Here is a 14763-nt window from a genome sequence, read left to right on the forward strand (position 1 = left end):
AGATGCTGGAGCTTCTGTATACTGGTTTTTGGGCCGATGAGCAAAATCTCTGTCTTATCGGAATTTAATAGTAGAAAGTTATGGGTCATCCAATCTCTTATTTCTTTAACACACTCAGTTATCCGAGCTATTTGAGCTGTATCGCCTGGTTTAGATGAGATGTATAGCTGGGTATCATCAGCGTAACAGTGGAAGCTAATTCCATGCCTTCTAATAATATTTTCTAAGGGAAACATGTATATTGTGAAAAGCAGGGGTCCTAGAACTGAACCTTGTGGCACGCCATAATTTACTAGCATTAGCCTGGATAGCTTTCCATTTAAGTCTACGAAATGGTAACGATCGGACAGGTAGGATTTAAAACAGCTTAATGCCTGTCCCTGAATGCCAATGTAATTCTGTAAGCGATCTAGGAGGAGATCATGGTCGATAGTGTTGAATGCAGCACTAAGATCTAGTAAACAGCTAGATGAAGCCTTGGTCTGAAGCTAAAAACAGGTGATTAGTGATTTTAACTAGGGTATGATGGGTCCTAAAACCTGACTGAAACTAATAGGAACCTAACTGAACACCCAAGGTCCACTGACAGATACATCCAGGATTGAGCAGTTGCTGCATGGGTAAACGAAGAGGAAGTCCACCATGACACTAAAATTGAGCCAAAACACAAAGACACTTCACCTTTACCTGGACAATGGAGGGAATTATATATATATATATATATATGTATGTGTGTGTGTGTGTGTGATAGAAGTGATGGGAGGAAGCTAGAAAAGTACTTGGTGTGACATCTGGAAATAAAAAGGAAGACAAAGAGACATGGTGGTGGAATGAGGAAGTGCAGGAGAGCAGAAGGAGAAAGTGGTTGGCAAAACAGAAGTGGGATAGACAGAGTGATGAGAAAAGTAGGCAGGAGTACAAGGAGATGCGGCAGCAGGTAAAGAGGGATGTGGCGAAAGCCAAGGAAAAGGCATACGAGGAGCTGTATGAGAAGTTGGACACTAAGGAAGCAGGAAATGGATTTGTACCAATTGGCCAGGCAGAAGGAACGAGCTGGAAAGGATGTGCTGCAAGTTAGAGCAATAAAGGATGGAGATGGAAATGTGTTGACTAGTGAGGAGAGTGTGTTGAGAAGGTGGAGGAAGTATTTTGAGCAGCTGATGAATGAGGAAAATCAGAGAGAGAGAAGGTTGGATGATGTGGAGTTGGTGAAGCAGGAAATGAATAGGATTAGTAAGGAGGAAGTGAAAGCAGCGATTCAGAGGATGAAGAGTGGAAAGTCGGTTGGACCAGATGACATACCGGTAGAAGCATGGAGATGTTTAGGAGAGATGCAGTGCAGTTTTTAACCAGATTGTATAACAAGATTCTGGAAGGTGAGAGGATGCCTGAGGAATGGAGAAGGAGTGTGCTGGTACTGATCTTTAAGCATAAGGGAGATGTGCAGACCTGCAGTAACTACAGGGGAATTAAGTTGATCAGTCACACCATGAAGTTTTGGGAAAAAGTAGTGGAAGTCAGGCTAAGAGAAGAGGTGACCATCTGTGAGCAACAGTATGGTTTCATGCCGAGGAAGAGCACCACAGACGCATTATTTGCTTTGAGAATGTTGATGGAGAAGTATAGAGAAGGACAGAAGAAATTGCATTGTGTATTTGTGAATTTAGAGAAAGCATAAGACAGGGTGGAGAGAGGAGTTGTGGTATTGTATGAGGAAGTCAGGTGTTTTAGAGAAGTATGTGAGGGTGGTGCAGGACATGTATGAGGACAGTGTGACAGCAGTGAAAAGTGTGCAGTTGCAATGACAGACTGGTTCAAGGTGCCCTGAGCCCTTTCCTGTTTGCAGTGGTGATGGACAGGTTGAAGGACGAGGTCAGACAGAAGTCTCCCTGGACTATGATGTTTGCGGATGATATTGTGATTTGTGGTGAGAGTAGTGAGCAGGTTGAGAAGATCCTGGAGAGGTGGAGGTACACGCTGGAGAGAAGGGGAATGAAAGTCAGTAGGAGTAAGACAGAGTACATGTGTGTGAATGAGAGGGAGGGAAGTGGAGGGATAACCCTAGATATAAATATATATCTTATATATCGGAAAAGTTGTGCGTTCTCATTTGGAACGTAACTAACAGCAAGTTGCGGATTATCTTAAAATTCGCGGGAATCCACAGCGGGACCAGATGTTCAGGAATGTTAAGAATAACATTTTAAAGTGTTTTCACTAACAAATTTCATACTTTAAAAAAAAAACAACACATTATTGTATTATTTATTTCAAATGATAGATAAAGCATTTATATTCATTACTTGTGTAGCACCCTGCTTAATTTATATATTGTTTATTTTGTGTTCTGTTAACAGATATACTGTATATTCTGAAATATGGGACAGTTTTAATTGTCCTTTGTTTATAAAAGCTTTTTGATATTAACATTTAATAATAAATCATATTTGTTATCGAATTATAAAGTTGTGAGATGTTGAAATATCCGCTGTTGTGAGTAACTTTTGAACCCTCTGTCATTTTATTTTGTATTGGATGGTCAGGTGTCAGTTTTGTTTGTTATCCAATAAGTGCCATCCAGAGAGCAGTATGGTAACCGATCGGATTATTGAGGGGGCGGGAAAAAACACACACACAGAGATGGCTATGAGAAAGTTGTAAGTTTTGTATGATCGATTACATTACTGGTTATCAAAGTTAAGAGCGAGGGATTATTTGTTTCTCGGGTTTTTTTTGGTCAGTGTGTAACTCTGGTAAAACAGGAGAGTGAGCGTTGTTTTGGCTGGTTAAATCGGCCACGGAAATTCTACCGAAGTGGAGCTAACGCCATAGCCATGTGCAAACTGCTACCCTATAGCCATGTGCGCAATGCTAATACATAGCTAGAAACCCAGTTTGCCACCGAGTTTCTGAGTGAGTATGGACATTATAAACTAAAATTAAATTGACATTTTTGGACAAGAAATAGTTAAGCTCATTCGATTTTGTGACACACACACACACACACACACACACACACACTTTTTGGACTCCGAATCAGGTGCGTTCGACATACTGTAAAGGCTGGTGCTACGCTGCTGATATATGAGCACAGGTGAACTGAGGACTTAAATGAAAAGTAAGTTTATTTACTAACAACTTAAAACATTAACGTTTTGCACATCAGTGCCTGTATTGGGTGATTTAGTGCAAAACGTAAATGTAAGGAGCATTTCTAAGATGATGATGATGATTTAATTTAAACAGATAAGCTTTATGCCCTCATGCAATAAACATGACTTTATTTAAATGTGTTTAGTGTGTAGAGAGTAGAGAGACTCTTCAAATAAAAATACTACTGTTTTTCAAGTAACAGCATCCTAAGCAGGACATTGTGTAGCCAATTCTGTATTTTCTTTTTGAGTATAATATTCAGCTAAATCCTTCTCGTTAAGTGCTATTTATTATCGAAAGCTGAAATGGATTTTATTTATCTGTATGGAGTTGCTCTCTGAATATTGGCTTTTTTAAATATACAGTGACTTGTCTGACATAACTAAGCTACCATAAACACAGTAAAATCAGCAGTGTTATTCTATATTTACTCTTAAGGTGTTTACTCAACAACAAATAGTAAAAGAAACCCCAGTGTGTTGGTGAAAATGATCAGAGTTCTATTCTGCATCGTTAACGTTACTCTGTTAAGCTCCACCCCTCGATCCACCCCTGCAAAGCCTCAGATCAGGTGTTTTCTGCTTGCCAGTTTATTTCAACTCTAACCCACAGGTAAGGTCTTTTAAATAACATACTAAAACAAAATCTTTATATTTCATGTAAATAAATGTGCTAATAATACTGCATGGGTTGTATTTTGATGCAATTTGTGTAGTTTTGTATATTTAATTTTGGAAATTCTGAATAGGTAACTTCGTGGCAAGTTAACTATGTGCTTAGCGATGGTTCAATGCTGCCCAATGAAGGAAAAAAAACACCCGCTAATTTATTAATTATTTTAGCTTTCTTAGTGTTATTGGTATTATAGTTTTATGTTATTGCTGTTAGACACACACTTAGCTGACATGAGCAGAGCAGCACATATTAGTGCTAGTATAAGTAGGGGTTTGAACTTCCACCTGTTTGTAAGGAGTGACGGTGTTTAAATGCTGTATATTAGAAAATAATGAAAATGTGCTTAACATATAATACATGGCATAAATCAGTGTTGAACCTTTTAAATGTTTTGTTGTTCATCAGTACAAGGAACGTTTGCTGGAGCGGGGTCTGGTGAACCAACTGTAAGAAGCCAGGAAGGGTTTAATTCAATTTTATTCAATTCAATTCATTTCATTTCATTTCATTTTTATTTGTATAGCGCTTTTAACAATGAACATTATCTCAAAGCAGCTCCCCGAGATGGCATAAGGAAGAAACTTTGAGAGGAACCAGACTCAAGAGGGAACCTCATCCTCATCTGGGTTACACTGAATGTCCATTTATAGCAGATATAAGATGTTGCGGGGTACAGTGATGATGATTAGAAGCAAAAAGTAGTCCTGAGTCAGTGTAGCAGACTGTTGACATTAACTACAGTCAAATCCATCCTCAAAGCTCCCGTTCTTACTCCGGAATTTTATGGAACCACCCAAGGGGTTGATGAGAAACCGTCCCAAGCTGCACAGAGTGGCCTCCAGTCGAAGAGAACACTATCCAGAGGCAGACCTGGACGAAGTGGGAAGATCCACGGAGGGGACAGGGGCAGGAACAGTGGTCACTGGAGCCTCAGGAGCATGTTTAACTCGACTTAAAAGAGAGAGAGAGAGAGAGAAGGATATGGATTATTAAGTGTCCTTATTGTTGTATGAAAGTTAATGTCACTGTGCAGTTTGAACTTTGGCAAGACTCGCTATGGCAGCATAACTAAAAGAGAGAACCAGAAGGTAACACCGACATGAGGGATCTTTGGGATAAGAGATGACCCACCACACCACCATCAACAAACCTGAGTGAACGTGTGAGAGCGAGAAGATGACAGCATACAGATCTGCGCCTTTACCTAAGAAAAAATCTACTGATAAAAGGCTTGACTAAATGAATATGTTTTCAGTCACGACTTGAACACTGAGACTGTGTCTGAGTCCCGAACACTGATTGGAAGGTTGTTCCCTAACTGTGGGGTTTATAAGAGAAAGATCTGCCCCCTGCTGTAGTCTTCATTATTTGAGGTACCAACAAATAGCCTGCACCTTTTGATCTAAGTAGGCATGGAGGATCATCCTAGTACAGAAGTTCACTCAGATACTGCGGCGTGAGAGCGTTAAGTGCTTTATACGTCAGTAGTAGTATTTTATAATCAGTGTAAGATGTAATTGGGAGCAGTGTAGATGATTAAAACAGGGCTGATGTGCTAATATTTTCTAGATCTAGTGAGGACTCTTGCTGCTGCATTCTGAACTAACTGAAGCTTATTTCTGCACTTACTCCAACACCCAGACAGTAAAGCGTTACAGTAATCTAATCTAGATGTTACAAAAGCATCAACTAGATTTTTTGCATCCTGTAACAACATAATTTTTCTAATTTTAGCAATATTTCTAAGGTGAAAGAAGGAGATCCTGGTGATATTATTCACGTGAGACTCAAAGGAAAGACTCGGGTCAATAATCACACCAAGGTTTTTGACTGCTGTACACACTGAGACAGAAAGTTTACTTCTAGCTGCATGTGGTCCTAGTAAAAGTACTTCCGTCTCATCTGAGTTAAGCAGAAGAAAGTTACCAAGCATCCACTGTCTAATGTCCTTTACACACTCCTCCAGAGAACATCTTGAGTGAGGATGAATGCAGGGAAGCAATTGCATTCATGAGCCATTCTTCTGATGAGGACGCATCAAGAAAAAAAATTTAATTGACATTCGACTATCGCCCCAAGCTGGTTCTTGACCCCATGCAAACAAGTGATATATTTAAATTTTTTTACATTATTTAAAGACATTAAAGGCTTGGTAAAGTTTTTATCATACTTTCAACAATATAATGAAATGTACTGATGTCTAAATGTACGTTTATTTCATGCCTACATGGGTAATGATAGTTGTCTGGAACTTTTGGGTCATTTTTTTCTGCCTCTTCTTAGATTGAGCAAGACTTTGTTCTGATGTTTGGAGAAGGAGAGTCAGGCAAGCTACTGGAGAAGTGCACCACTGCATTCAGGAAAAAAGAGATTTAGCAGTGCAAAAAGCTTCCAAGCACCAGTGGATGAAAAGCTAGCAGCTGAATCTCCTACTGGTGACTAAAAAGAGGGTGTTAATTTTTGTAAGATGTTTAAGATTAACTTTATACTTTAAATATTCATTAGAAATATTATTTAACAAATGATCTAAGGAACTTAAAGGAGACATTCACTTCCAGAACAAAACGATTTGGGTTTAACTGCCATCCAGTCATGTTGCTTGTTGCACAACATGCCTCTGTTATTTGGTAATTTAGTTCAGAGAGATGATAAACACTGGTATCTTCTACTTTTACTTCTGCAGATCAACATTAACATCATATTTTCACCAGCCCTAACTGAAGGCATGACCATTTATCTTAAACCTTTAATCATTGAACATCACCAGCTATTCAAAAAAATTATTTCCCCAAAAAAATCTGTTGCCAAAGCATCACATAATGATTCATTACTCACAGTGTATAAGGAAAATTGGACAAATTCTGCACATGTGGTGTATGCATTACAAAGATAAAACATTCTTTAAAACACTATTAAAAAGCTTTAAAACATCACCAAAATGCTAGTCAAAAAGCAGCAGAGTTGTATGGCATTGTACTGGGAGTCTTTTAGCCAGTACAGATTGACTCTCGGTCCAGGGAAGATGGTGGAACTCAGTGGACTTAAAGGTGGCATTGACATGGCTTCCAAACTTTTTCTAGCTTCTGGAAATATCAGAACTTTCTATTCTGTAAAGTGGATCAAACATCATACAGAGCATCGCGCTGACTTTATTATCTGTACAGAAGTAGCATGTAAAATGCCAGTGTTTTTTAAAATCAAGACTATTGCTGTGAAAGATGAAAATGTACTGTTATCTGGAACACTGATGGAAACACTCTGTTTTAATGACCATTAACACGCCTTTACAGTCAGACTGCATCCAGACCGAGTTTTAAAGGTAGTGAATGTTAACGAGCTGCGTTATTTTAAACCATTTGATGATCAAATTAAATATGGTACAACAGATTCTGCACTGCATATAGTGCCCTTTTGCCATTTTATAATGAATTTTTGTGCATGTTTTTAAGCCTGACATTGTTTTAATAAATGTTTTAAATAGTACGTTGATTAAGTTGTTTTCTGTTCTGTTTTATTCCATGTATTCAATGTAAAAGTAAAAAAAAGAGTTGACTTTGCACTGTAGCAAAGAAAATTTTTCAAACCATAAAATGAAATATTGACATTTACTGGAGTTATTTGATCAACACATGGGTTTTAAAATTGTACAGTGGGATTTTTTCACTATTAAATAATGTAAACTCTACAAAAGTGAAATATTTCCACTAATTAATTTAATTAATAAATTTTCTCTCAGTGTTAAATTGTGGTGACACTATTAAGAGCTAATTTCCTTTAGTGTTTAATAGTAGTAACTCTATTCAGTGTTGAGCAGTGTTACTGTTAGGCGGGAGTAAACGAGGCAGAAGCCGAGTTACCAGCAAACAGAGTTTAATGAAAACCACAGACGTAGAACGAACACCCAGAGTCCAACTGAGACAATAACGGATGCTGGAGTGGGGTGCGTGAAGTGCTTATGTGTGGTGTGTGTAACGAGGGACAGGTGTGTGGAATTAGTATGATGGCGAGGAGCTCCAGACGGGCGGGGCGCGCACATGAGAAGAAGCAGGGTGCTCCCTGACACCACCCCCTCCCCCAGGGGCACCGGGCAGCGTGGATGCAAGGCATTGAACTCCCCCAGCAGCGCAGGATCCAGCACGTCCCGCCGGACCACCCATGACCGCTCCTCCGGTCAATACCCCTCCCAGTCCACCAGGTATTCGAGGCGATCCCTGCGCTCGCTACACAACTTCTCTCACTACATAGACACTGGGCTGGTCCACGGTCGGCAGTCCTGAACGGCCCAATGAACCGGGGACTCAGCTTGCAGCAGGGCAGCTTCAGCTTCAGGTCTTTCGTGGACAGCCTTACTAGGTCCCCTGGATGGAAACATGGAGAGTCCAGCCGTCGTGCGTCAGCGTGTCGGCGGGTGTTGCGGAGGGCTGGACGCAGCTGGCTGCAGGTGTGGCCCTCTGCAGGTGCAGGTGTGCAGGTGTGGCCCTCTGACCTGGGCAGATCCGTCACGAAGTCGATTCCCAGGTGCGACCAGTGATGCTGAGGGACGGGGAGCGGCATCAGCTTGCCCACTGGCAGGTGACGCGGAACCTTGGACACCGCGCAGGTGGAACACTCCTAATCGTGATCTCCCCTGTCATTCCTGGCCACCAGTATCGTGCCTTAATGAGCTGGACCGTCCGTTTCTCCCCCGGGTGGCCTGTGCCCGGTCCCTCGTAGACTGACCTGATGAGCCTGTGCCGGCAGGAGACCGGGACGAAGGTGCGCCCCTCTGGGCATCCCGCAGGAGCGGTTTCTCTGGGTCGCTAGGTGCATCCGGACCGTACATCCAGGACAGGGCGTCGGCTTTGCCGTTCAGCGCACCGAGGTAGGTGATGTGGAACCGATACCTGGTGAAGAAGAGGGCCCAGCGTGCCTGTCGGAGGTTGAGACTCCGAGCCTCCCGGAGGTACTGGAGGTTCTTGTGGTCGGTGACCACTGTGAACAGGTGCTCAGCTCCTTCCAGCCAGTGTCTCCACTCATCCAAGGCCAGTTTAATGGCCAGGAGCTCGCGGTTGCCGATGTCATAGTTCTGTTCGGCGGCAGTGAGCTTGTGTGAGAAGAAGGCACAGCTGGGGATGTGTTCTCCACCGCTGGGAGAGAGTGGCCCGTACCCCGGTCGAGGAGGCGTCGACTTCGACCACGAAAGGCTCCTGGGGGTCGGAGTGACGCAGAACTGGGGCACTACAGAAACGACAGCGGAGCTCGTGGAAGGCCTCCTGAGCCTCCTTGTTCCACCTCAGGGTTCGGGCCTTACCCCTGAGGAGCGAGGTGATCCTGCTGTAACCCTGGATGAACCTGCGATAGAAGTTCGCAAACCCCAGGGAACGCTGTAGCTCCTTGATTGACTCTGGGATGGGCCATTCCCTCACTGCCTTAACCTTCTTCTCGTCCATCTGGATCCCCGCCGCGCTGATGATGTAACCTAGGAAGTGGATCGTTGTGCGGTGGAACTCGCACTTCGAGAGTTTCAGGTAGAGCCGCTGAGAACGAAGCACTTTTAGGACGGCACGCACATGTCTTTGGTGTTCCTCCAGATCTCGTGAGTAGATCAAGATGTCATCTATGTAGACCATGACGAATTTCTGGAAGTAGGGCCGAAGTACTTCGTGTATGAACCCTGAAAGACCGCTGAAAAGATAGAGAGGCCATATGGCATGACCCGATATTCATAGTGCCCTGAGGGTGTGATGAAGGCCGTCTTCCACTCGTCTCCCCTCCTGATGCGCACCAGATTGTAAGTGCTTCGGAGATCGAGCTTGGTGCAGACCCGCGCCCCCCTTAGGTCCTCCAGAGCAGCGGGCACGAGCGGGAGGGGGAGGAGCGATCTGCAAGTTTAGCTGTCTGTAGTCGATACAGGGACACAATCCTCTGTCCTTCTTTCCCACGAAGAAGAAGCTCGACGCTGCTGGGGAGGACGAGTGCGAGATGAACCCCTGATGGAGAGCCTGCTGCATGTATTCTTCCATTGCTCGGTGCTCAGGAGCCAACAGCGGGTATACACGGCCCTTGGGTAGCTTCGCACTGGGGAGTAGGTCAATGCAGCAGTCCCAAGGTCGATGAGGGGGGAGACGGGTGCCGGCCTGGGGAGATGGAGTGCCCCTGTGACCCGCGGTACAGACACCTCCCAGCAGCCAGGCGTCAGGTCCTCTCTCTCCTGGATAGCCCTTGAGAGCCCAGCTGCATTGGTTCAACATCCAGGGCAGCGGTTGCACCTTGCAGAGCTTCAGGTTGAGGTGGAGTTGGGTGGCATGCTGCCAAGCGCTGGGAGAGCCCGATGGATTTTTGTATGAAGCTCTCCAACCCCACTGAGTCCTCATGCACCGCCATTGCCTGTTTAATTTCCGGATTTAACCCCAGCCGATAAATACTGAGCAGCGCTGACTCGTTCCAGCCACTAGATGCCGCCAGGGTGCGAAAATGGAGGCTGTAGTAGGTGAGGCTGTCATTCCCCTGACGTAAGCTGAGCAGCTGGTCGGCCGTGGTAAGGACTCCGGAGGCGGCGCAAAAAACTTCCAGGAAGTGTGCAGTAAATCGCGCATAGGAGTGTGTAACTGGGCCAGCGGCTTCCCACAGCGACTGCGCCCAAGCCAGCGCTCTCCTGGAGAGGAGGGAGATGAAAAAAGCCGCCTTTACCGTTCGGTGGGAAATCGCTGTGGTTGAATTTCGATGTGCAAGTTCACCTGAAGCAGGAAGTCACGGCATTCAGACGCTTCTCCGGAGAATGTTGCCGGGAGCGCCATGGGACTGCCGGTGAACGCGGGGGGGGGGGTTTGCCGAGACCCCGAGGACGGAAAGGCTGCTCGGAGTGCGGCGGCAAGGTCCCGAACCGGATCAGAGGCCGCGCGGGGTTGCTCCTCCATCGCGAGGTAAGCGCGGGTTAGATCCTCTCACTTGTCGTTTTCCTTCTTTCCTTTTCTTTCGGTCCGTTATTCTGTTAGGCGGGAGTGAACGAGGCGGAAGCCGAGTTACCAGCAAACAGAGTTTAATGAAAACCACAGACGTAGAACGAACATCCAGAGTCCAACTGAGACAATAACGGACGCTGGAATGGGGTGCGTAAAGTGCTTATGTGCGGTGTGTGTAACGAGGGACAGGTGTGTGGAATCAGTATGATGGCGAGGAGCTCCGGACGGGCGGGGCGCGCACATGAGAAGAAGCAGGGTGCTCCCTGACAGTTACATTTTTACTCCACACAGAGTTAATTTTACTCTGTAAATCGAACACTATTTTGAGAGTCATTTTATCACCATTTCTGAGTGGAACCAAATACACTCGGTCCAATGATAAATTAAACTCTTAAAGAGTTCTTTTAACACTGCAAAATATACTACAAATGCACTATTAACTCTCATTTAGTTCTCATTATTTACCATTCTGTAAAATAGAGAGTACTGCTGCAACACTAAGCTTCCTTAATGTATTATTTTGTAAGGCTGATTTCTCTTCTCTTTTCTGTGCATTTTCACTTGAATAGTTCAACATTAGTGGCAGCTCATGATAAAAGACTACCTTTACTAAAACAATTCAATAAGTACTAAAGTGTCTGTTTTAAGAACAGGTTATGTTTGGGACTGGGACGCTGCCTTATCTGCTTCAGGTGTGGACCTGGGGTGCTGCCTTATTTGATTCAGGTGTGGACCTGGGGCGCTGCCTTATCTGCTTCAGGTGTGGACCTGGGACGTTACCTTACCTGATTCAGGTCTGGTGTGAACCTGGGACGCTGCCTTATCTGATTCAGGTGTGGTGTGAACCTGGGACGCTGCCTTATCTGATTCAGGTGTGGTGTGGACCTGGGACGCTGCCTTATCGGCTTCAGGTGTGGACCTGGGATGCTGCCTTATCTGATTCAGGTCTGGTGTGGACCTGGGACGCTGCCTTATCTGCTTCAGGTGTGGTGTGAACCTGGGACGTTGCCTTATCTGCTTCAGGTGTGGACTTGGGATGCTGCCTAATCGGCTTCAGGTGTGGACCTGGGACACTGCCTTATCTGATTCAGGTGTGGTGTGGAACTGGGACGCTGCCTTATCTGATTCAGGTGTGCTGTGGACCTGGGATGCTGCCTTATCTGCTTCCGGTGTGGATCTGGGACGCTGCCTTATCTGATTCAGGTCTGGTGTGGACCTGGGACACTGCCTTATCTGCTTCTGGTGTGGTGTGGACCTGCCTTATCTGATTCAGGTGTAGTGTGGACCTGGGACAGTGCCATATCTAATTCAGGTGTGGTGTGGACCTGGGACGCTGCCTTATCTGATTTAGGTGTGGTGTGGACCTGGGACGCTGCCTTATCTGATTCAGGTGTGGACCTGGGATGCTGGCTTATCTGTTTCAGGTGTGGACCTGGGACCCTGCCTTATCTGCTTCAGGCGTGGACCTGGAATGCTGGCTTATCTGATTCAGATCTGGTGTGGACATGGGATGCTGCCTTATCTGCTTCAGGTGTGGTGTGGACCTGGGATGCTGCCTTATCTGCTTCAGGTGTGGTGTGGACCTGGGACACTGCCTTATCTGATTCAGGTGTGGTGTGGACCTGGGACGCTGCCTTATCTGATTCAGGTGTGGTGTGGACCTGGTATGCTTCCTTATCTGATTCAGGTGTGGTGTGGACCTGGGACATTGCCGTATCTGAATCAGGTGTGGTGTGGACCTGGGACGCTGCCTTATCTGATTCAGGTGTGGTGTGGACCTGTGATGCTGCCTTATCTGCTTCAGGTGTGGACCTGTGATGCTGCCTTATCTGATTCAGGTGTGGTGTGGACCTGGGACGCTGCCTTATCTGCTTCAGGTGTGGACCTGTGATGCTGCCTTATCTGATTCAGGTGTGGTGTGGACCTGGGACGCTGGCTTATCTGATTCAGGTGTGGTGTGGACCTGTGATGCTGCCTTATCTGCTTCAGGTGTGGACCTGTGATGCTGCCTTATCTGATTCAGGTGTGGTGTGGACCTGGGACGCTGCCTTATCTCATTCGGGTGTGGTGTGGACCTGTGATGCTGCCTTATCGGCTTCAGGTGTGGACCTGTGATGCTGCCTTATCTGATTCAGGTGTGGTGTGGACCTGGGACGCTGCCTTATCTGATTCAGGTGTGGTGTGGACCTGTGATGCTGCCTTATCTGCTTCAGGTGTGGACCTGGGATGCTCCCTTATCTGATTCAGGTCTTGTGTGGACCTGGGACGCTGCCTTATCTGATTCAGGTGTGGTGTGGACCTGGGACGCTGCCTTTTCTGATTCAGGTGTGGTGTGGACCTGGGACGCTGCCTTATCTGATTCAGGTGTGGTGTGGACCTGGGACGCTGCCTTATCTGATTTAGTTGTGGTGTGCACCTGGGACGCTGCCTTATCTGATTTAGGTGTGGTGTGGACCTGGGATGCTGCCTTATCTCAATCAGGTCTGTTGTGGACCTGGGATGCTGCCTTATATGATTCAGGTGTGGTGTGGACCTGGGATGTCGCCTTATCGGCTTCAGGTGTGGACCTGGGATGCTGCCTTATCTAAATCAGGTGTGGTGTGGACCTGTGATGCTGCCTTATTGGCTTCAGGTGTGGACCTGGGATGTTGCCTTATCGGCTTCAGGTGTGGACCTGGGATGTTGCCTTATCGGCTTCAGGTGTGGACCTCGGATGCTGCCTTATATGATTCAGGTGTGGTGTGGACCTGGGACACTGCCTTATCTGCTTCAGGTGTGGCGTGGACCTGTGATGCTGCCTTATCTGCTTCAGGTGTGGACCTGGGATGCTGCCTTATCTGATTCAGGTGTGGTTTGAAAAAAAAGGAATGTCGTTTTTTTTAATACAGCACAAGAGAGCCTGATAGGAGATGGATTCAGATTGAATCCAGAGCAATTAAAACATATGCTATTTAACTACTAGGTACTATATATTATTATATTTATTATTTACTACCAGTGTTGGGCAGTAACGTGTTACTAGTAACGCATTACCGGTAATGTGTAACTTTTGACAGTAACTAATACTGTAACGCGTTACTTTTAAAAATAAAGTAACTCCGTTACCGTATGGTGCGTTACCCGTTTTTTAAATGAATGAATTTGGGCTAAAGTGTAGACTACAGTCTAACCTGTTAACGCATTGTAGGATTGGTGGATGAACCACTGTAAACACGAAGAAGACGCACTGTGGGCGTGTCTCCGTTTATTCAGGTCTGAGCGGCAGTAATGGTGAGTCAAGGCGAGAGCAAGACGAGTTTCTCAAAGTGAAAAAATGCTCATTATTTCACTTTAGTTGAGTATAAAGACAAAAACTTTTAAATCAAATGTAAGCTGTGTCCTTCTGGTTCGAAGCTCGTATCTACTGCGATAAACAGCAACTCCAATCTGCTGAAGCTCCTCCAGAAACTCCATGCCAGAAGCTGGAAGCTAGAAGCTAACCCGGTGTTCTGTTCTACATTGTTGATAGTTTTCATACTTCAGCTGTAAAAGGAACATTTTTAAGAGCTCAACACAACAGCAGAAGACTCTTTAGTTTTTGATTGTGAATATATAATTCAGCTTGTTTTTATTATTTATTTTAGAAATCCTTGTGATATATTCAGTTTGTGCTGGTCTGACTTAAATAAAATAGTGTTTAAAACTTACAGTGGTACCTCGACATACAAGTGCCCTAACATACGAGTTTTTTAGGATATTAGCGGTCACTCTGTCGTTTTTTTTGCTTTGTTACGCGAGCAAAAATGTAAGGGGTACGAGCTCAAGACGCCTCAGTCAGCGTTGCTGATGTCTCAATACACAAGCACACAAAGGTTTGAATGTGCGCGCGCACTAACACGTGGCTGTGACGAATCTTGAGATGAATCAGCAACACTGGCCTCAGTCAGTGTGCTTGTTTGCCTCGCTGTTGAAGCATCTTTTGATAAGTTGTGCTCACGTTTTGTGCTTTTTGTAC

The sequence above is a fragment of the Silurus aristotelis genome (genome assembly GCF_946808225.1).
Source record: "Silurus aristotelis genome assembly, chromosome: 24".
Taxonomy (NCBI): domain Eukaryota; kingdom Metazoa; phylum Chordata; class Actinopteri; order Siluriformes; family Siluridae; genus Silurus; species Silurus aristotelis.